At 34.8% G+C, this 22,015-nt stretch overlaps 1 protein-coding gene and 1 long non-coding RNA gene across 3 annotated transcripts in view; one reads left to right on the top strand and one right to left on the bottom strand.

The window, feature by feature from the left end:
* Positions 1 to 22,015, top strand: part of LOC109532999 (zinc finger protein 1) — a 416,629-nt gene that overhangs the window by 268,493 nt on the left and 126,121 nt on the right. The window lies entirely within an intron of this gene.
* The window catches only part of LOC125502588, a 78,283-nt gene continuing 64,252 nt past the window's right edge, over positions 7,985 to 22,015 (bottom strand). The window contains exons 3-4 of one of the 2 annotated variants that reach the window (XR_007280360.1): positions 8,521 to 8,615; positions 7,985 to 8,451 (exon numbers count right to left, since the gene is read on the bottom strand). This is a non-coding gene — a long non-coding RNA (uncharacterized LOC125502588). The remainder of the gene's footprint in view (positions 8,452 to 8,520; positions 8,616 to 22,015) is intronic. The other variant, XR_007280358.1, reaches the window with a different exon arrangement.

The raw sequence follows: 22,015 nt of genomic DNA, 5'->3' as shown, positions 1-22,015 counted from the left end.
AAAATAGAGTGTTTTGCTAGCGTTTCGCAATCACGAGTAATCAGCACTTCAGGGGTGTTCTGCTTAAAATCTTGCAATGAACTGATGTTCATAGTGATATATAGGTAGATGCTTAACCCAAATCCTTTCTTGTCAGAAAGTCAGACATGACTATTTTTTAACCCCGTCAAAAAATATACCCAAATAATACATTTTTGCTGGAGTGCGTTTGGTTAGGTTTTGAATATTTATTATAATATATTGATATCACATTGTTTGGGCGCATTTCAATAGAATAGTGAAAATATGTAAGGTACTATCGACTATTTTGATGAATTTTTGCATTGCAAGGAACGGTTACCGGACACAATCCATTTTCGTGCTCCAAAAATTACTTGATAAATGCGGCTAAGTAAATCATATATGATAAAGTATTCATATTATCCTGTAATAATTCAAAGCTACTGCATATGCATACCGATTGACTTCACGAAAAGCAATATTATGAAATAGCAAAATTGTGCAAGTCGATTCAAACTATTTTTCAGTCGCGATAACTGGTTCAAGAAGCATTAGGAATGTAATGTTTTTCTTAAGGATGTCAATTGTTTATTATCATAAAATCGAGCCTGTCTATTTCGATTCAAAGATTATGACCTTCCAGAAATAAAATCCATTTTTGCACTTATCTATTTTACCGGTTCCAACGATTCTCCATGTCTCCCTTGGGGTACGTACTTCTTATTTATACCTGTTTTGTTTGTTTTCTTTAGCAAGCATAAATCTTGTCCATGAGGACATTCGGGTAACTAGCAGTGTCCTGCTAAGATATATGCCTGGAAGATAGCGGTAGGACATCTTGTATTGATTTAAACTAAAAGCTTCTGGAGATATTTCGCTTTTGCCGCTTTGCTTAATTAAATAGGTGGAATAATGAACGGCTACCACATAGATATTCATGACGCAAAAGAGAAACGGAATATGTTCACTATCAGTACATTTCATAAAGAATTATCATCAGTTTGTTACTTTATAAACATGGGTTTTATAGAAATTACTGTGAAACTTTAATTTCCGCAGTGCTTATTATTCATATGCCATTCAGAGGCCTAGTGGTGAACTGTGTTTAATGATTTGTAGTTTCATCTATAAAAAATATCATATAGATTAGTATGATTAAGTATACAGTGTATCCGGGTTAAGAACTTACCACCTTAGTAAATATATATTTTTTAATCAATTTCAATGATTTATTTTTTCTTAGTTAGATATTCAAAATATGTATTCAACTATCTGTCCGATTTTCACTGTTCTGCTGAACCTGTTGCCAATAAAATTGAGGAAAATAAATTTTCTGTTGCCAATAAAATTTCTTCAAACAAATAAATGGGTTTTTAAACAAAAATAGTTTAAAATATTCTCATAAAAACACTGACTTAATTACTTTATTCGCCATCGCCAAAAGCATGCGATAGGTTACGTTACGACTTACCATACTATTCTTACTAAAATATTAATTAGTAATGCTTATTAAATGAATAATAGTAATTTTGCCCATTTACATCCGTATTGAAATGAAACAAAACAGTTTTTACAAATAAATTTTCAAAATTTTCAACTAATCGACGAAACAGCAACATTTTCTATTTAATATTTTACCAATATTATATTGATTTTTCTGCACATCTGTTATCGCAATGAATGAAAATCTGCAGAAATGGTTTTTAGGCCATTCTAAGCGAAAATCGGTAAACACTTGACAAATTAAAAATGTTTGTGGTTAGTCCTGACTACAGATAAATATTAAAGGCACTCACAAGACGAATGCAAATTTTGACTAAATAAATCCCAAAAAATATTCATGGAAATTAATCAAAATATGAGATATTATAAAGGTTGTAAGTTCTTAATCCGGACACACTGCACACATTACATTCATTACCTCTTGTTCCGTAATACTTTTGTAAATGCATACGTTTTTCTATGATTGTACATACAGAATACAGGACAGAATGGCCTCATGTTATGCAGGGTGAGTCAGTTTATAGTAACAAGACTTTAACGTTCGATATGAAATTTGAAGTGATGGGTGCTATTGGAATGGCTTAAAACCTATCTTTGCTGAAGCCCACCTGAAAACATCTGAGGGCGTGAGATCTGGTAAACGTGGAGGCCACACAACCACTACGCCCGAGCGATCCATTTTCCTGGAAAATTCGTGTCGTTTCATCCAAAATGAGCCGGGCAGCCGAGGTCGTTCTCTAAAAATTAATGGAATATCATCCCACATATCACAATGCTTAGTCTCCAAATGTTCTAAAAAATTTAGAACATTTATTGGACAACAGCATATTATACAACGTTACATTTTAGTACGTATGGGCTGTTTGTGTGGAAATGGTTGGGTCAATCGAACCTAGTTTCATTTTCTACATTAAGAGGTATATTTAAAAATGATATACATATGTTCTACATATGTAATATGTAATAATTATATCAATAAAACATCCAAGTTTTGCAAGTAATAAAAAGCTCTTTATATGTCATCTATAGATACTCCAGCTTGCACTCGATGTACTTATATAACGTATTACCAAATATAAATATTTACATTTTACATTATGTCATGGAGTAAAATAGAATGTTTAACTCTATTGACACAATTAAGTAGTGGAGTTTTATTGTCAAGCGGTGTTTGCGACATAGCTTTGGTGCAAGGAAAATTACATATTTTATAATATATAAATGGCCTGGTGGAAAATTTTATAATTTAGAAAGTCGCCATAGTGTAATAGTTCATTTAGAAAGTTACTATAATACTGTGAAAGCCAAAAAGTGTATAATTTTAGAAATCGAACGAATAGCTGGGAAATTTTTCTTTTTTATAGCACGTTTACAGCCTTATACCGACGGTTGGAAAAAGAAACTCTTAGCAAAGAGGCTCTGTATTCAATAACCAGCCTAGAATTATTTTGTAAAAATTACACATGTTGCACCCAATTGTTTGTGCTGTCACCAAGAAAGTACACGCCCTTCAAATTTCACTCTTCACGTCTCAATAAACAGAAAGTGCATTTATATAAACTCGTCATTCGAAGTTATTTCGAGAAAATGAAATTTTAATAGTGATATCCAATTATTGAATTGGCATAAAATTAATAGGTGTGCTTTGTCTTAAAATCAGGTTTGGAACAATTCTAATTAAGAAGAGGTATTTGGTCAAATCTGATTTGAACCATAAATCCTAACTACCCAATTTCAAGACCCCTGGCCCTACTCAAAGTATATTAATGTACGAAATCAGGGACGTAATTTAATAATGATTCCGTCGACATGTTTAATTTCGCCTGGTCAGTCCACCCGCACCTGTTAAGTCGGTACAATTGAATCCCCTTTTAACCCTCGTTAATTGTCTGGAACGGGTAGAAATCATTATCCTGCAGCCGTCCTCGCATTGTAGATTTTCTGGCAGAAGCACGGCTTCGTGACACGGCAAACCGCAACTCCGTTTCCACCTTTGCAATTTGCGACCAATTCATTTTGATAAATCATGGAAAAATTATTTTTATGACGTGCGCAAATGGAAAACCCACTAAAATGTTTCTACCTACTGGAAAGTGTTTTTGCGACATAACGTACACAGAATGGAACAGCTGGAAGGAATAGAAACAGTGTCTCAGTTATCATACAGGTTTTTTTTTTATAGATTTCCGACTTACCAGTAACATCGGTTGAATGGGAAGTTAACGAATTATAACTAAGTAAATAATATCTTTTGTAAACATACAATGAACATCTACCTATGTCAAATTGACTTCTTTGTTTGTTGTGGTTAATTAGGTCACTCGGTATATTATTTTTTTATGTTAGATTTTCCATTTAGTATGTAGGCTATAGCAGTTTTAGCAGCTTTTTGAAGAACAGCACATTTTAGAAGTCGCATGATATTATTAAAAATCAGGTTCTGGTCTGCCCCGGCTTTGGCGGGGTCGAATACTTTTATGTAAACTATCTCATTGGACGGGCTAGTTCTGTTCCAAGGTTTTGAATCAGTAATTGACTTCTAACCTTTCGTTTCATAAAAAGGCATTCTTTTTGAGCGAAATAGGTTCTCTTTGTACATATATCTATTCGAAGGTATGCGATTTCATTTAGGTGGTGCTCCCGAAATTGTTGACCCTCTGTCTGACTTTTTCAGTTTCTTCTAAACCGACTATAACGTTGACATCTCTAAATTGCAGTAGGTATCCTCTTAGTGTTGAAACTAATGGGTTTTGCTGGTTTTTAGGCCGTCGTTCGGTAGAATTTCTTCCTGACGTTTCGCAAGCACGAGCGGCTTGCATGTTCAGAAGTGGTTTGCTTGAACGCTTACACTGTTCCGATGCGATTCCTCGGACGCAGTCCGTATTTATGCACCGGTTGCGATGACGTGGTTTGTGATGACGTGGCCTGTGTCATCGGAGCTTGCGCATTCTGTTGGCTGTTGCGATCCTCCGGTGTAGAGGATTCTATCTCCTGTCCTCAGCTGTGGCTTTTTCATGCTGTTTTTACGTTGATGAGTGCTGGAAACCATATCCTGTTTAGCGCCATTGTCTCTTCTTTTCTGTTGAAATTGTCCTCGTGTTTGTACATTTCAATGGCTTCTCGTATTAGTCGGGGGCCTGTTGTGACCAGGAGATGTGCCTCTCCGAAATAGATGTTGTGTGTTCCATCGCTGAAGGCACGTTCCACTACTGCCGTCTTTTCCACATGTCCCAGTTTACAATTCCGTCGATGTTCTTCTATTCTTGTCGCAAGGAATCTCTTACTAATTCCTATGTAGACGCTTCCACAGGAGCATGGAATCCTGCAGTTACGAGGGGGGGTCTTCTGTCTTTAACTGACTCTAGACTTTCTCGGATCTTTGTTGTGGGCTTGTGGATTGTTCTTATGGTGTGTTTCCTCAGGAGCCTCCCAATTCTGTCCATAACCCTGGGAGCAAAGGACAGGAAAGCTTTCAGAGTGGATTCACTTTTTCAGCACGGCCCACTCCTACAGCTTTTTTGATGTCCAACTGGGAATATCCGTTGCTGTGGTTAGATGTTGTGGTCCACATATTTTTCTGGCTCTATTCGTAAAAATCTAAATGATTTCCTGCTTCTGACTCGGATGGTGGTTAGATAGCTTGTGAAGATATCTGTCCGTGTGGGTGGCTTTTTAATATACCTTGTGGTCCAAAGGATTCCCCTCCTTAGACACCAAAACATTCAGGAAGGCCAGTTGGTGGTATTGTTCAACTTCCATGGTGAATTGGATGTCTAGGTGCTGTTTGTTTAGATGGTCGAGGAAGATGTCCAGGTTTTCGCGTCCATGCCTCCATAGCACGAACGTGTCATCGACATATCGGTACCAGATCGTTGGTTTAAGTGATGCTGTGCTCAACTCTGTTTCCTCAAATTTCTGCATGAATAGATTCGCCACCACCGGGCTGAGTGGACTTCCCATGGCTACTCCTTCATTTTGTTCGAAGTAATCTGCATTCCACAGGAAGTAGCTGCCCTTTAGACAAACCTTGCACAGATTTGTTGTACTCTCTTCAAATAGCTCCGCAACTAATTCTATAGATTCGTCCAAGGTTACCTATGTAAACAGAGAATGACTGCTCAGGTTCACAGTTCGTGCTGGGTTCAGGCCTGATGTCGTTTGGGTTGTTCCTCTAGATTTGGTTCCTCTTCTTTTGTCTCTTCGTGGCTCTGTCCAATTCTCCTTGCATGCTGTTGTGGCAGATGGTGTCGACCTTACTCCAGTCAGCGTAATGCAAACCGTTTCCCAGTTTGTAGAAGAGGTTTAGAAGTTCACTGTCTGTTGCTGCTAGTTTACTTGGAGTAAAAGTTTACTCGGAGTACATAAATACGGACTGCCCCCGGGGGGTCGCATCGGAACAATGTAAGCGTTCAAGCCAACCACTTCTGAAGATGCAAGCCACTCGTGCTTGCGAAACGTCAGGAAGAAATTCTACCCATCGATGGCCTAAAAACTCGAAAAATCCATTAGTTCCAAGAAATGACCTTGAAAGTCTATCTCTTTTGATACTCTTATTGTTATTAATTTGGTCGATGGTGTATTGCAGCCCTCTATAGAAAGTGAACATTGATTCCTGTTTTCAGTTGGAGACGTCGGAAGCGTAAAATGCATCTTATGCAGTTTAATGATGTCTTCGGACTGACCTCATTCTAATTTCGTCTTCTTTCATAAATTACGGTATACGTTTTGTACTGTATGTTCCTCTCGCTTTTATATTTTATCTGTGGGAAGCCGCATGGTCCTATTTTTGTTTGCATATTTCTCTGATGATTTCTTGACCTTCTCTGTTTCCAATCGCGACTTTACAGCGAGCTACTTAAGTGATACTCTATTCCCGAAGAGCCAATTCTATAGCGCGTGAGTCATTACTAAAGATATTTGTTCATTTTCCGAGTGCTGATTATCTGCTTTATCAATTATAGATTTTTTTACCTTCTGCTTTTTTCTTCCAGCGCAAAGAAAATATTGTTATGAACATAGCTTTTACATTTCTCAAGGATTGCTTTTTTTACTGAAAATTATCGGGGTGCTCACCAATAAGCAATCCGGATATTGCTTAAACACATGATTATCATAATCGGCTAGAAATCGCTTCACAATCTTATAAAAACGCACTTTAAAGTAAAAGCAGATTTTGTTCAGGTATTATTTTGAACTTGACCACCTGAAAGCGCCAAACTAAGGCAATAGTATTAAAGCTGAGACTAAATCCATAATTTCGAACAGTACGCATACGAAAAAATCCGGTCTTAAGCGGTTTTGGAGATATTTAGATGGTCTCATTCCCTATATTAAACATATTTGCAAAGTGTGGTAAAAGTAAAGTGAGACTTTATGGAAAAAAAATGTTTAATAAAATTCATCATAGCTTTGCTAGAACATTTAAAGAAAAGTTTCTTACGATGGTTGATATCAGTTTTATTATTGTTTAGCTTTTATGATATCTGGAACCCCATTGACTCGCCTAGAATGAATAAATTTTGTAGGAAACATCTTGTATTTATTTTATTGCTTTTGTTTGTTCGTACATATAAACAATATATAATATAATAATAATAATAATATATTCTGCATCAGGCAAACATTCGTTTTTCGGGCAGGGTGACAAAAAATATGGAATTAATGTTTTTGCTTTGGATGCCACTTGTTGTTTGGCTTCAATTAAAATATCTAACGAAACATTACAGGCGGCATGTGTATCAATTCAACAACCTAAATGACTCTCAGTTTGTATAAATTCTACTGGTATCAGACATTTAAATTGCAAACATACGTCCGACGTTCCAATCGTTACTAAATCAAAGTCCAATCCCATCAAATTCGGCGATCGTAAACAGGCAAAATCAACTGTTAAGCCGAAAAGCTGCAAAATCACAAATTAAATCCGAAAAGGCTTTATTAAACTATTCATAGTTGAGTTAGTAATTAATTCAGTAGTGAATATCAAATGAATATATCTTGTCAAATGTCCGCATAAACATACGCTCAACAGTATTTTGCTTCTGTTTTATATCTGTTTGTCCCTGTTGGTTTAATTATCGTCAAATTCAAAACGAGCTTACTATATGATCACTCTCAAAGCAGAAAATTTATTTGTCATTTTGTAAAAGGAATATTTGTGTATGCCTGTTGTATATAGGGGAGTAGGATCGAATGAGTTGCGGTAATTAAAAACCACCTTTCACATGTTTTCCGTCCAATTTTTGTGTGAAAGTTGATTTTGTTTACAATTAAACTTTCTTACGGGAGCAATTGTGTCATCCAAAGTTAATACTAATATTTTTTGAATAAATTGGAATTCTAATCTTGACCGAAATATTTAAAAATTTCCAATTTGAAAAGTGGAAAATATTGAGTATCGGACTGTTTTGCCCTTCAGAAACGGAAACTCAATTAACAAGCTTTTAGAAAAGTTATCTATTTCTACAGGGCCAAAAATATAAATTAAATAGCGTTTACGACAAGTTTGCTAAAAATATTTTAATTAAAACATGTCTACTGGATTTGTAATTTGTACAATAGCTACAAGGTGTGTTTCACTACGAAAAGAAAGTTCTTAATCATACTTATGTCAACGTTTGTAGTTTTGCAAATACGAAAGGTTAAAAGTTGAAACTTTAATACGATTGTTCACTATTCTCAAAAAAATACGTTGAGAAAATGTGTGCAGTTGCTTTTGACCATGCGACGAATGGCCTGTAAATCTATGGTGGTTTCAGAGGCCACTACTTACGACCATTTTAAAATTATTTGCAGCTAAATGAACTGTGTGAAGGACTTTAACTTGTAAGCTGATTTATTGAGACGTTTCTTACAAAATATCTTTCGCACAGTTTCTGTTGGTAGTCTCCAACCCTTCTCAGTTCTTGTGCTGAATTTTCTGGGTTGGTGCATGTCGTCAAGGTGCGTCTGAAACAAATAGAAGAAATAGTGTCAACCGGTTTGAGGGTACTTTGCAAACTTTCATTCAGAACTTACGTTATTATTATGAATAATTGGAAACAATTGAACTGAGTGAATTGGGCGTCCGTGAGATCCGATGTAGAGAAGCTCTGAGTAGCATTATGAACTACCTTGACAAGGAAAATCTGCTAAAGCTTCATTAATCAACAACAATAACGATACACAACTACAACGGGTGGACACTCAATGGATGAGTATTCACCTCTCGATCATTCTCCAGTTTAAGAGAAAATATCATTAGGAATCAAAGCAGCGTTCACGCGAAACCGGATGGAGATAACACCAAATCAAACATTGCAACAAAAATAACATTTTTGAAAGAAAGTCCGTGTTAATATTTTAGCAACTTTTTATATTGTATGCTGAACATAAAATGTCCAATTTCAAACTCATATTTTTGAACAGCCTACGCAAACAGTAGTAGTAAAAATAGTTCTTTCTTAAGAAAAGGCTATGGACGTATAGATCTTTCTGCCCTGGGTTAATTACAAATGTTTGAATGGGCAAATAAGTAATATATTCAATGTAACTAGTAAGTATGTATATAATTTATATTTGGAGATGCTCCAATAGGGTTGAGGAAGGGAAGAGGAAACGCGTTTGTCTGGTCGGCATTGTTAAACAGAGAAGGTCCAGGAAGGTTCAATTGTAAGGTTTGTGTTTCCATCTTGATTGTAGGATGAGTGGTATTTCCGTAATCCTTGTCAAGTTTGTGCGTTCGTAGAGTAATCGGTTTGGTGGGTTGTGTAATGGGTTTGCTGAGTGTCTGATCTTTGTTATAAGTCTCAGTGCTATCTGTTCTGTTGTCTGTATATGCCGTTTAGTTTTATCAGTCGCGTTGGTGATTAAAATATGAGCGTAATTCAGTAGTGGTCTGCAGATCACTTTATATATTATGGTTGCTGTCTTGGTACTGATACCCTTGTTTTTGTAAGTAAGAGTGCGGCAGTGTTTTGCTCTCTTAGTTAGTTCTATTCTGATATTTTGTACGTGTTTAATGAATTTTAATTTATAGTCCATTGTAGATCCTAGGTATTTCACATTGTCGGTGGGTTTGGTTATTTGGCCGCCCGTGGTGATGGTTGGCGAGTATGGTTTATTTCCGTGGTTTGAGAGGAGCAGGTGGTTTTTGGATGCATTCGGTGTGAGTCTCCAGTTGTAGACCACGCTGTTATTAGGTCTGTAAGTGTCTGGAATCTGTCCACTGCTCTACCGGTTGTTCTGTCATGTGCGATAGGGGTGGTGTGGTCGGTGTATTGCAGCCAGTAAGCGTTTTAGTATCTATATCTTCTTTGTCTTGTCTGTTGTGGTTGTATATGTTATGACAATATATGTTGTAAAGCAGGGGTGGGAGTGATGAACCCTGAGGTAAGCCTTGCTCAGGTGAAATGGGGATGGGGTAGTCATGGTTGGTTCGTACCTTTAGTTGTCTGTCTTCGAGTACTTGTTTAATAATGTGTATTAAGTAGTTTGGAGTGCCAAGTTGGAGAAGTTTGAACAGTTACGCAAATTTTAAATACGTAATAACGGTTTAGGCACATTGAAACAGGTATTCATCAGCCTAAATAAGCTTCTGGATATTTTAGGTTTGCCTTAATGACGTTTGTATTTCTCATTACTATTTGTATCACGCGATTTAAGATATGGAATAAACAACAAGAAATGAAAACTTTTGTGGTGTTGAACCACTTATATTATATAGTGTTGCTGTCTCAAAGTTATAAAAATGTATATTGTAATATAAAGTATTCAAAATTTGAGACAAAATGATATCCTACGTATGTAGTTAATCGAAATTTACAATATTAGACTTGCACTTTATAATGAAGTTATACCTATACTGTAAACGGCCATCAAACAACCTGTATTGTATATGTACTTGATGTATATATTTGAAAGCTGATTATGATCTGATTAATTTATTTTTATTGTTGGACTCGCTAGCCGTTATGTTTTTTTGGGACAATATGTAATTTTAATTTATGTGACCTTCGTAAATCATAGCTGAAATAATACTAAAAAAACATGACAGGTAGATTTAATAGCCGCTGTATTGGTGTAAGGATTGATTAAAAGTTCTGTTTATTGCTTTTTCCGGATTCAGCCATGTTATAATGCTGGCCGATTTTATGATTTTCAAAATCCCACGAACGGAGGTGCGGACAACGCAAATAGAATTATAGCCAATCGCAAATATTTTGTTTGTTCAGCCATTCGCACATTTTTGATCCGGCCAAACAAAGGTAGCATATTTTGCGATACTAATTTATTCAATATTTATATTATATTAAATTTTAATGCGTTTACGACCGTAAATATTAATGCAGATATCGAAAAACATGTTTATATTACAAACGCCTATTTTAAACGGCCGAAATACCGATAATTTGTACAAATTATATTACGTATGCATGATGTGATAAATGGTTTATAATAAATGGCTTTATTTGGGTATACAGAATGACAATGTTGCAATAAATCTAAAGAGAAAATAAAGAGTTTATTTGTAAATATGGCATAAAAAGCTCGAGATTTCAGTATTTTAAAAAAGCTTCATGAGTGTGTTTCATTCAATAAAAGTCAGTGGAAGTGATATTTTCCAAAAAACACCAACGCAATCATCGCCAAAAATGGAATAATCTCCTTAAACTGACATGATGCATTGAATAGCTTTACAGTAATGTATGGATTAGGTTCAGTTCAACTAACAGTCGAACTGCTTTAGAATACAGAACTTCTGCTGAAACAATTAAAAAGATGGTTCCAATAGATTGATAATAGTAGCCGATCGGTAATTTCACTACCCAGTAGTTCTGAGTCAAAACGATGTTATTGCGAATGTTAGAACCTATTTTCAAGGGAACTGTTAGAGTTTGTTGTGAAAGACAAGAAGGTGGTTCTACGTTCCACCTCATCCCATGAATCAATTCTAGAATACACCTTTTAGCGGCTTACGTATGAACATACTTCCGAGCTAATTCGCAAATGGTTTCGTTATGCTTGAACTGTTTTTCAACATTTTCTAATTGAAATGAAGACAAAAGTTTAGGCAAGTCTGGGAGGAAAGATATTTTTCATTTGGAAGCCGCTGGCGACAGTAATTTGCTGGCAGAATTTTCAACTGTTTCAAGCATTAAGTAGTGTACTTATCAATTTTTATGTAAGTAATTGACTTTGGAATCATAACATTTTTTTATGGCTCCCCAGACATTCGTCTATTGTTCAAAAAAAATATATTGAAAGTATTTTTATACAGGATTTTTTAAGCCCTTATGTGGCATTTTGGAAAAACGTAGACAATAAATCAATAAACGTTATATTGAACTTTTCATTAAGTCCCCTTCTACATTTCATTTTTGATCAGGTTTATCATAAGATATGAAATTCCCGACAAATTGCTGAGACCGAAACGAATTTCTCTCTGTAATTTTCCACCTACCCTCAAACCTCGCGACGCCATCAATCCCTTTCATCTAGCAACCGCGCTCTCATTTGTTTCTGGCTGATTTGTCTAGATCTCATCGCGTGGCCGTTGCCTGCGGTAGTAAAAACAGCAGAACATCGGTGACACCTCCAAGTGACATCCAATTTTCAGTGCGTCATCTTGGGTGCCGCTGGCGTCGCGAATGAAAAGATGGCGTTTTTCAACGCCACGTAGCCGAGAACGTGTTTTACCTTAGTTTTAGCTTTTCCTGGAACATGCTTTCAGCTTTATGGTCATGTGGAGTGACAGGATCGTCTGCACTTTTTAATAATCGAAATAAATAAATTTCAGCTCGTATTTCTCCTAGGAAAATGACATCATAGTAAAATATAGTGTTTTAAAGGTGCTTGGAAGATTTTTAAATGCGACTACAAAATTTGCCTTCTTGTTCCCATTACAAAACCTTGCAGTCTCCTTTAGCGAGAGCCAAGTAAAGTTTGAAATTGTATATTCTTTCTTACTGCCACAATAGCTTTTTAGCAAGTAGATTCCGAAAAATGTAGTATTGGTAGATCAAGACGCAAATTAGCCAGTCGGCAGATATTTACAAGAGTTACAATTGACACTTTCACTCGTATATCACCGTTACTACGTTTACCCAAACATTTTAAACCATTGTTATTTATATGAAAAGTTAAGCAAACATTCCAAGGTTGATCCTAGTTAGGTCGTAGTCGCAAGGTTAACAGGATAACAGCGATTGGCTGGACTCAGAGGCTGGCCCAGAAATTTCAATTTCTTGTAAAACAGTCAATGTGCAACCATACTTTAGGAAAGTTAGTCCAACTTAGAACAATATTTTTCCTTCTACAGACATGTAGGTATGGATCATTTGAACGGGAAGTTTGCACAACCTGTTCGGTTTACCTAAACCTCGGATGACTGATTTAATCATCAATAGACAAAAACCATATATCAATATTTTGAACACGTTTGTTTCAATATCTAGCTATGAGTGCATAAGAACATTCCTAGTAAAAAATATACAGGGTGTCCGTTTTTGCAGCTCAACCATGGGGATCTTGGTATCCATACTGGATACGAGATAGATTAAATTGAGGCAAAGTTGCACAGTCCACAGCATATTAAAATGCTCATTGAAAATGTAAAAAAGTCTGCTACTTTGGGAGATATCCGGAAAAAAACGAAATTCGGAAAAATTGTTAGCTTATTTGGCGAGAAAATTTAAAATGAATAAGACTTCATCATTGCAACTTTTTTTTCTTCTACAACATAGCAATGTTGTATCTATAAGCCAACTTATGGATTCGCGACATCCTACAGCTTTGTTTTTCTTGTGGGCGCCATATTCGACTTTTACATGTTTGAATTCAGATTTTTTTCACATGTATCACATGTTAAGGTTAACTCTTGCTGTTTGGTGAAAATAACAGAAAATCTGTTTCTGCAAAGAGTTTTTTGGAATAACACCCACTCTTTTGTTTAATCAGCAGATGTTAGACAGTTTCGATATCTGTTTGAGTAGGATAAAAAAAGGAAAAAGTGTATTATAAATTTACATAGCATGAAACTAAACTATCAGAAATCAGTAGATTAAAAAAAATGTAAGAGGCACTCGAAGGGTTCACCATCCACTCCGAGCACAGATCTATGTGTCATCTTAAATTTTGTACTGATCGTGAAATGTCTCTTCCTCTAATTTTGGTCTTTAAGGTTGTGATTTTCTTCCTTTGCAGGTCATTAATACCGGTGGGTACAGATTTTTAAATGAAGTTTTTCATAGTTCTCCATAAACAATAATCTAAAGGGGAAAGATCTGGTGATCGTGCCGGCCAACGTATGTGCTCATTGTTGGAAATTACTCTGCCGGGAAATATTTCAGACAAATAATCAGTCACTCTTCTAGCATTATGTGGTGGAGCACCATCTTGTTAGAACGAAATATTTTCCAAGAGTTGGAGAGAAATGTTGTCATCGGTGTAATCCGTAAGGTAAGTCTTTAAAAAGTGCAAGTATCCATCTGTGTTCAAACTGTCTTCGTAAATGTATGGGCCAATGATTGTATCGCCAAGTAATCCAACCCATAAATTTAGCCCAAAACATGTTTGTGGTCGTCGTCTGTGGTGTTGTTGGCGTGGATTTTCAATAGACCAGATATGTTCACTGTGAGGATTGAATATGCCTGAGTTTCTAAACTTGAACTCCTCCGTGAATATCACGTTGAAAAGAAAATCGGGATTTTGCTCAGTGTTATGGTATTTCTACAAAATGCTACCCTCTGTTTGGTATATTCTGGATGCAAAACTTGGGTGATATGAATTTTAAACCGACAATATTTATGTTTCTTCAAGACTCTCCACACAAGACTATACGCTAATTTCTGCTGCTACAGCTCTTATTGAAGTAGAAGGATTATCTTGAATCTAATGGAGAATTTAATTTATTACCGTTTATTACTTTTGATGAGAATTTAACATTTCACTCACCGTCTGTAAAATTTCCGCTCATTCTCATTTGTTCTCTAAACACGTTTTCTAGGCCTAAAATGCACCTAACTCGAATAAATGTCTATGCAGGAACAGAAAATAATTTTTGGCTTGTTGTTGTCTTTCTGTTAACTTGCACATTTCGATGTGAAGCGTAAAAAACTTTTATCACATCTCGTTTTTTTTCATTTGAACAAGGCATTTTGACAAAAAAAGTGCATAAATGTTGTAACTGTAGGTGACGCTAAGTGAAATTAAATCAAACTGTCTTTTCAAAAACAGGCTTTTTGTGAGTTTCACCAAACAACTTATCACATGTCAAATAATGATACATCATCGTAATCAGAAAAAAGGCTGAATTCAAGCATGTAAAAATCCAAGATGGCGCCCATAAGAAAAAACTGAATGGATGATGGTTGTCAAGAATCCATAAGTTGCATTTTAAATACAACATCGCCATTTTGTAGAAGAGGAAAAGCTGCAATGATGCACTATTATTCATTTTAAATTTCCACGTCAAATACACTTCGAATTTCGATTTTTACGGATATCTCCGGAAGTAGCAGAACTTTTTTAAACTGTTAATAAGCATTTTAGTAAGCTCTAGACTGCGCAACTTTGCCCCAATTTAACCAATCTCGTATCTAGTATGGTGTATACCCCTTACCTATATTTGATGTAAATCTCATCAGCTGCCCAATTCATTGCATTCTAATTATTTGCTTGCTAATTTAATTGATATTTGAATTGATTTCTTTTTGCTCACATCAAGAGCCTTCTATTCAGTTATCGTAAAAATAATAATTTCATGTATGGGAATTAAATCTAAATCTAAATCTAAATCTATGAGCTTCTCCTATGACACAAGCCCTCGGGTTCTATGGCTTATATATTAAAATTTTCTTCACCATCACCTCCTGCCGATTTTCTAACCCGAATTAATTTTAAAAAAAATCAACTATACACAGCATTTTTACGTTATTGTACTAATAAATCGTTTGACGTTTTGCTAACCCAATGGCACAACTAATATTTATGTAAATGCTAGTTAATTAATCTGATATAGACAACCATTAATTTAATTTTAAATTATAATATTCAACAATATTATAATTTATTAACCAAAATAGACATTTTTAAGGTCACAGAGCTACTCAAATGCATGGTGATTTAGAATAGGCGCCATTTCTTTAAAAAGGGTAACTGAACCATAGTTAAAGACCAAGCAAAAATATCAAAAAACAATTATGAGTCTATTTCTCGAACACATTGCCTCTTGATATGATAATTGCAAAAATGAATATTATTAAAAAACGTGACTGCATTATTGACAACTAAAGATTAAATAGCGGAAACACACACTAATAAAATTGCAGAAAATAATTTGAGTATGTCAGAGCTCAAGTATTCTAACTAGTTGAACCAATAAAACTTGTAAGTAGTGAAAACTGTAAACAATTATGAACAAATATGAGTAAAATTGATGTAATGAGTCCGCCCATTAGGGAATATATAACGTTTCTCTCAGAACCCAATTCAAAAGTTTAATCTTGCAAGATTTTTTCTCTCACACGTCTTCTATTTTGCCTATTAATTTTATCCGTACCTTTGTGATTTTATGCTTGACGCAACATATATTTAGATAATGTTAATGCTGAAACCTGAAAAGAAATATTTCTAATAAAATAGCTAATTTGTGTATTTCGCATTTTTGCAGCCTGCATGTTGCATTTTGGAGTTTTGTCTCAGAAGATATTTTTTTTTGGATACCTCCGAAACACTCCCCTAACGCTTCTAGAGAAGGGAGGCCAATTTTGATTCACTTTGTATGAACAAGACATTAGATATTGATTCCAATATGCGAGAAAGATATCGAGAAGTTACTTTTACCATTTCATTACATTAACCCAAGTATGAGCTCACGCTTATAGTTTCATTATCAGTCTCCTAGTTATAAGGAACAACAGTTTATTTAGATGGATGCTAATAACATAGTAACATTGAACAGTAAACAATAAATCCGAATCAAACCATAATAATATTGAATAAAAGATCACAGTCCAGCAGTGTATTTCCTTGCACCTAACTCATCTATAAAAATACTCAAATATAGCAAGAGATGAAAAGTTTTCCACGAAACTAGACAGACAGGTTATCAGGATCAAGTCTATCCAAAGGTTGGAAAATATCCTTTCATCCCCTGAATAGAGAGAAGGAGCGGTGATTCTTATTTTTCGATTCAGATCACGTTCTTCTAATGCCATCACACATACGTATGCCGAGGTAGGTTGGGTAAATATGGACTACAAGTATTTGCAACAAACATATTTCTTAAATATTACTATTAAACATAATAATTGGCAAATTAGACTATATAATTGACATATAAATTAATAAAGTTTATTAGAAAATGGCCTAAAAATCACGGCCATTTGCCTGAATTAAGGCTCATTGGTTCTCAAATATCTCATTCCAATAAAATTAAAGGTACTGATATACCAATAATAATAATCCAAAAAGGGTTTAGGTAAAAAGCTAGGATTTGTTAACGTCTTAGTTAAAGGCTACATCTTAAAAAGTAGTCTACGGAAACGCTGAATATTTGTGTTCAAATTACATTTTTTATACATTGAAATTCGGCCTAAAAATTGATGTTATATGACGCCTCTTTAGACTAATTCTTCGTGTACTAACCCGCTCGAATGTCCCATTCTCCCCTACTATTTCACGTTAACAGTGAAAATTTGTTGGTATATGTTGGTGCCGGCCTTCTGTATCATAGACAAGGACAGCCCAGTAATATATCGGTTTTATTTACTTAAGATTTTATAAGGAGTGCGGATTAGTAGTTAGCAGGATACACTTCCAGTATTTTTCAGATTTGGGAGTTAAACCTAAGTGGTTTCCTTGATTGTATTTAGCACAATAGATCAGGATTTTGGACATTTGCTTGAGCTGACATAAAAAAACTGGATGACTCCACAATGCCATGAATTGGTAATATAACTTGTTTCTGCGCCTAGCAGATCTGAAATAATTATAAAAGAATACTTTTCCAGAGTCATTTCGTTCCCTTGATGGAGTTTTTAGCGCATTGAAAATATAAATATAGTATTACATACTTCACAGCATTATGAAACTATTTTCAAAGTTATTGTAAGCAAGTACAGATTTTGATATGTTCCAATAAGGACCGGAGCTGTTATTTAATTGGGATATTATTTGCCTAATCCTTAGTATTATTAATGTGGACAAGTTTCATTAGAMATTTTTTTTTACGMTAACTACATTTACTCACGTTTTATGTTATTCATTTTATGTCTTTTTTGAGTCATTGAAATGTTTAATTAGTGCTGCAAACGGCTGAAATACTTGACATGGACCATAGTGGATACGGTTCAAAATTTTTTTATAAAAACCTGCTTCCTCGCTTTCCAACATTCGAAAATCTGCACATGTTTTTGAGTTTACAATACAAGAGTTCATCAATATATTTACAAAAATGAATCAATAGTTTTCAGTTTATTGCCACACATTCGTAATAAGTTAGCTGTAGGTTTTAAGATGTGAGAACGACAAAGTTTTAAAAATTTGCTTGCTTGAGATTGATTTTAATATTTTTAGAACTTTCTGGCAACATTATTTGTAGAATTGAACGTCTTCTAGTAATAAGGGAACATTTGCAATACAAAGTAAACAACTAGCTGCTTTGAAGTTGCTCTCATTTATGAGGTTCTAATCAGGAAGAAATGTAAATGTATTAAAACAATTGATAAATAGAATGTCGGAATATCTGAAACGTGTTCAATTACCCTCACTAGGACAGAAAGGAAAATTTACAAGTAAACAATATCTCAAACTTGGGGCGAGTTTGAGTTCACTTTGGAATTACACTTTGGAGAATTATAAAAAAAAATTATAAGATTTTAAAGAACGGACCTACTTGATATCCACCATGACTAGTAGCATACATGCAATAGTCTAAACACTGCAATGCGCTGGTTGTATAATGACAGGACAGGACGCAAATGTTTACTCAGTTTCTGCTGAGTTAAATCCGCAGATGAGAAGATTTGGCACCCCATAGATACAAAGTTGTTGAGAATTCTGAGAGCTAGTGTTGCATGGACATGGATGTAACTATAAGCAGACGCACAATTCCTATTGTTTACAATTTAACCTCCTTAGATAGTTGACCCAAGAGTATATTTTCAGTTTTAGTGCCAACAGGAAAAAGTAAATAAATTTTAAACAGGATAATCTGGATGTGTTGCCTGATGATTATCACACCCTATGACCAGCCGAGTTCAATTTACCATTGACGTATCTAACGAATGTAGAAAGTTTTAAAATTAAATAGAGTAAGTGATATCAACTGTTCAATGAGCAGTCACGGATAATAAATTTACGTGAATAAATTTGTAAAAATATTACAATATTGACCATGCCAGGCTCGCTAACATATTTATATATCGCAGAATTCTGATTAAAACTTGTAAAATGTTATGATGTAAAAGCGATGAAAAAGTTCCGCTTAGTTACTGACATCGTCCGACGTTGTTGGGCTTTTAAACTTTTCCGGCCACAAGAAATTAGTCCTTTATATGTTAAAGGATAATTTAATTTGTCTCGGAGCTCGTTTATCATGCACCATTTAAATTCGCCTTGTTTCAGAAATATTTATTCCACACAAAGAATGTTGAAAAATAAGGGCTATCATGATTTTTAATCTGTTATTTATTCAATAGTACAACTCTATTTTGAATAGGTTTGATTTTCATTTTACGCAATTGATATTTTAACATTTGCAGTTGGGATATTTTAGAGTTGATTAGTTTATGGAATCATACTGAAAAATCGATAAAAATAAATTCTTTATTCGAGCCTCTAGTCAATTCTTAATTAATGATCTAAAATCTAGTGTGTGCTAGCCTATTTCTGTTAATTACAGTTGACTTCAACACTATTATGATGTGTAGTGTTTTACTTTCACGCTAATGTTAGCTTATGAAAATTAATTCACTTAATATTTTCGCTTTCTGAATATTATTGACGCTAATTTAAAGTAAATAATAATAAAAAAAACAAGATAAGTTTTCAAATTGTTGACTGAATTTGAGGTATTTATTGTAAAACATACATGTGTCTCTTCAAAATATGAAAACCATAGGGAACACTCCAACAGCTTACTTATTGCTCTTATAGCAACTAAAGTTCTTCCTAGAAAGATGTTCCTCTATTAGAGTACCTACCCACAAAAACATAGTTTTTCTGTTAAAAATGTTGACCTGTATTTTGCAAATCAAAACTAATAAAGTGAGGATAGATATATTTTTTAATTCTCTCGGGTATGTGATACTCAAGGTACAAGCTTTGAAGAAAAAAAATCCGGAGAGAAACAGATAGGAAAACTATGTAAAGTAAAACAGCAAGTCAATTAAGAAATTTAATAATAATTGAGGCGGTGCAAAACAAAGCCCCACAAGTTTCAAAATTTGTAAATTGGAGTTAACGGCTGATCCTTAATCTTATCAATTATTTACATTGTATTAAGACTTCCCACAAGAGTCCCACAAATCTCTATAAAAAGTCATTGGAAAAATTCGTGTTCCAAGCAAAACCACCATATTCATCCATGTCTGATTTACCCAAAACCTCACAAGTCCATTGCAGCGAATATGGTTTAAAACGTTTTCAGCATTCCATAGCTTACTTGCATCAGCATGATTTTTAATAATTGCTATTATTTTTGCTCGGAAACTTGGAAAACTTGGAATATCAAAGGGCTTCAAACCTGTTGCAAAAACTAGATAAAATTAGTGATAAGAAAACAATTTTTATTGAGAAAAGTTTCAAAAAAGTGTCGTGCTATTGTTTCTGTGAGAGCCAACGATATTTTTTTTCGTTTTGAGCCCAATTCTACAAAGCAACACTTGCTCAAGAGAGGTTGGAATTTGGAAAACAACTTTAAGATGTCCTCTTAACAAAATTATCCAAATTGATCCAAATAGTGTAGATAAACTATTATGTATTCTGTATGGCCAAAACTGAAAAGAATATGAAATATGTTTATGGCCCACAAATATTGCAACTGGCGAAAATGTTCCCACTATTCTAGAGGAAGAATAAGAGGGTGCGAATGATGAATGTGATCGCTTAGAAGATGACGAGGTCTTGCACATCTCATACAGAACTAATTTTGCCTTTTTGTTGTAAAGTTTAACTTTCTATTTTGTATGTACTCAGTTTAGGAAATATGAGTAAATAAAATATAATTAAACAGAGTTTTACTGAACAGTATAACAAATTTTATATCGTTACTTATCTAACCAAAATACCACAAGTCCGCACAGTGTTTTGAGCAAAACCCCACAAGTTTGAAAAACTGATTCAAAATCCCACATGTCCATACTTTTAATGCGATTTATATTAATTCCATAACTATACGATTTCAATAACGTGCGCCATAATTATATTTCAGTCCAAGTATAAATAATCACATAAAAATAATAATCAAAATAAAAATATAAAAGGTCAAATTTAAAATCTATATATATAAAATTCTCGTGTCACAGTTTTAGTTGCCATACTCCTCCGAAACGACTTGACCAATTTTGATAAAATTTTATATGTATGTTCAGTAGGTCTGAGAATAAGTTGTTATCTATTTTTTATACCCCTAAGTAGTGATATGGGTGCTGCCATAAACCCCTATATTTTAATAGCGATATTAGTAATTCAATAAATTTCAACACGAGCGATAGATGGCGACACCGATTAGTTCCCTCATGCATTGGGTTTTTTAGTGCAGGTTTCGCGGTCCCTACTGAAGCTTGGGCTGAGGGCTTGGTATGGAAACTCCAAAACATCCACAAACTACCCCTAACCTTCGTTCAGTTTGTCACAAACTTTCTCCACTAGAGAAAGTTTTTCATAACTCTGAACGTAACAAAATTCTCCATCCGATCCATAAAAGCAGGTGTCCCACAGGGCGCCCCGCTTTCCCCAACTCTTTACAACCTATACACAGCTGTGTTCCAAAAAGCCCCCATTCCAAAGTTGCTCTTTTCGCTGATGACACGAGCCTCAATTATAGTAATAAAAACATCTACTACATAATCCCACCCTTACAACGACACTTAAACACTTTCCAAGCCTGGGCCGACACTTTTTACTCTTTTTTAACTCTGAAAAAACTAAAGCCATGCTAATAACTAGAAAAACAGTCAACACAAACACTCCAAAACTAACACTGAACAACACGCAAATCGAATACACAAAGGCAGTCAAATATCTTGGCATAATAATAGACTCTAAGCTAAACTTCTCTCAACACATAAACAAAAGTATTAAAACAGGAATTCAAACTGTCGCCTACCTACACCCTCTTCTTAATCGCAAAAGCACACTCTCACTACAAAATAAAACTCTAATTTACAAACAAGTGATCAGAGCACAAGTTTGTTACGGGGCACCTCTCATCAGCCAAACATGCAAAACAAACATCAAGAAGCTCCAAGCATTCCAAAACAAACTCCTACGTCGAATTTCACGCGCTCCCTGGTACATTCGAAACATC

The sequence above is a fragment of the Dendroctonus ponderosae genome, unplaced genomic scaffold, assembly GCF_020466585.1.
Source record: "Dendroctonus ponderosae isolate FM_Combo_2020 unplaced genomic scaffold, Dpon_F_20191213v2 Dpon_F_20191213_1, whole genome shotgun sequence".
NCBI classification, from domain to species: Eukaryota; Metazoa; Arthropoda; class Insecta; order Coleoptera; family Curculionidae; genus Dendroctonus; species Dendroctonus ponderosae.
This window is presented reverse-complemented; position numbering and strand designations above follow the sequence as displayed.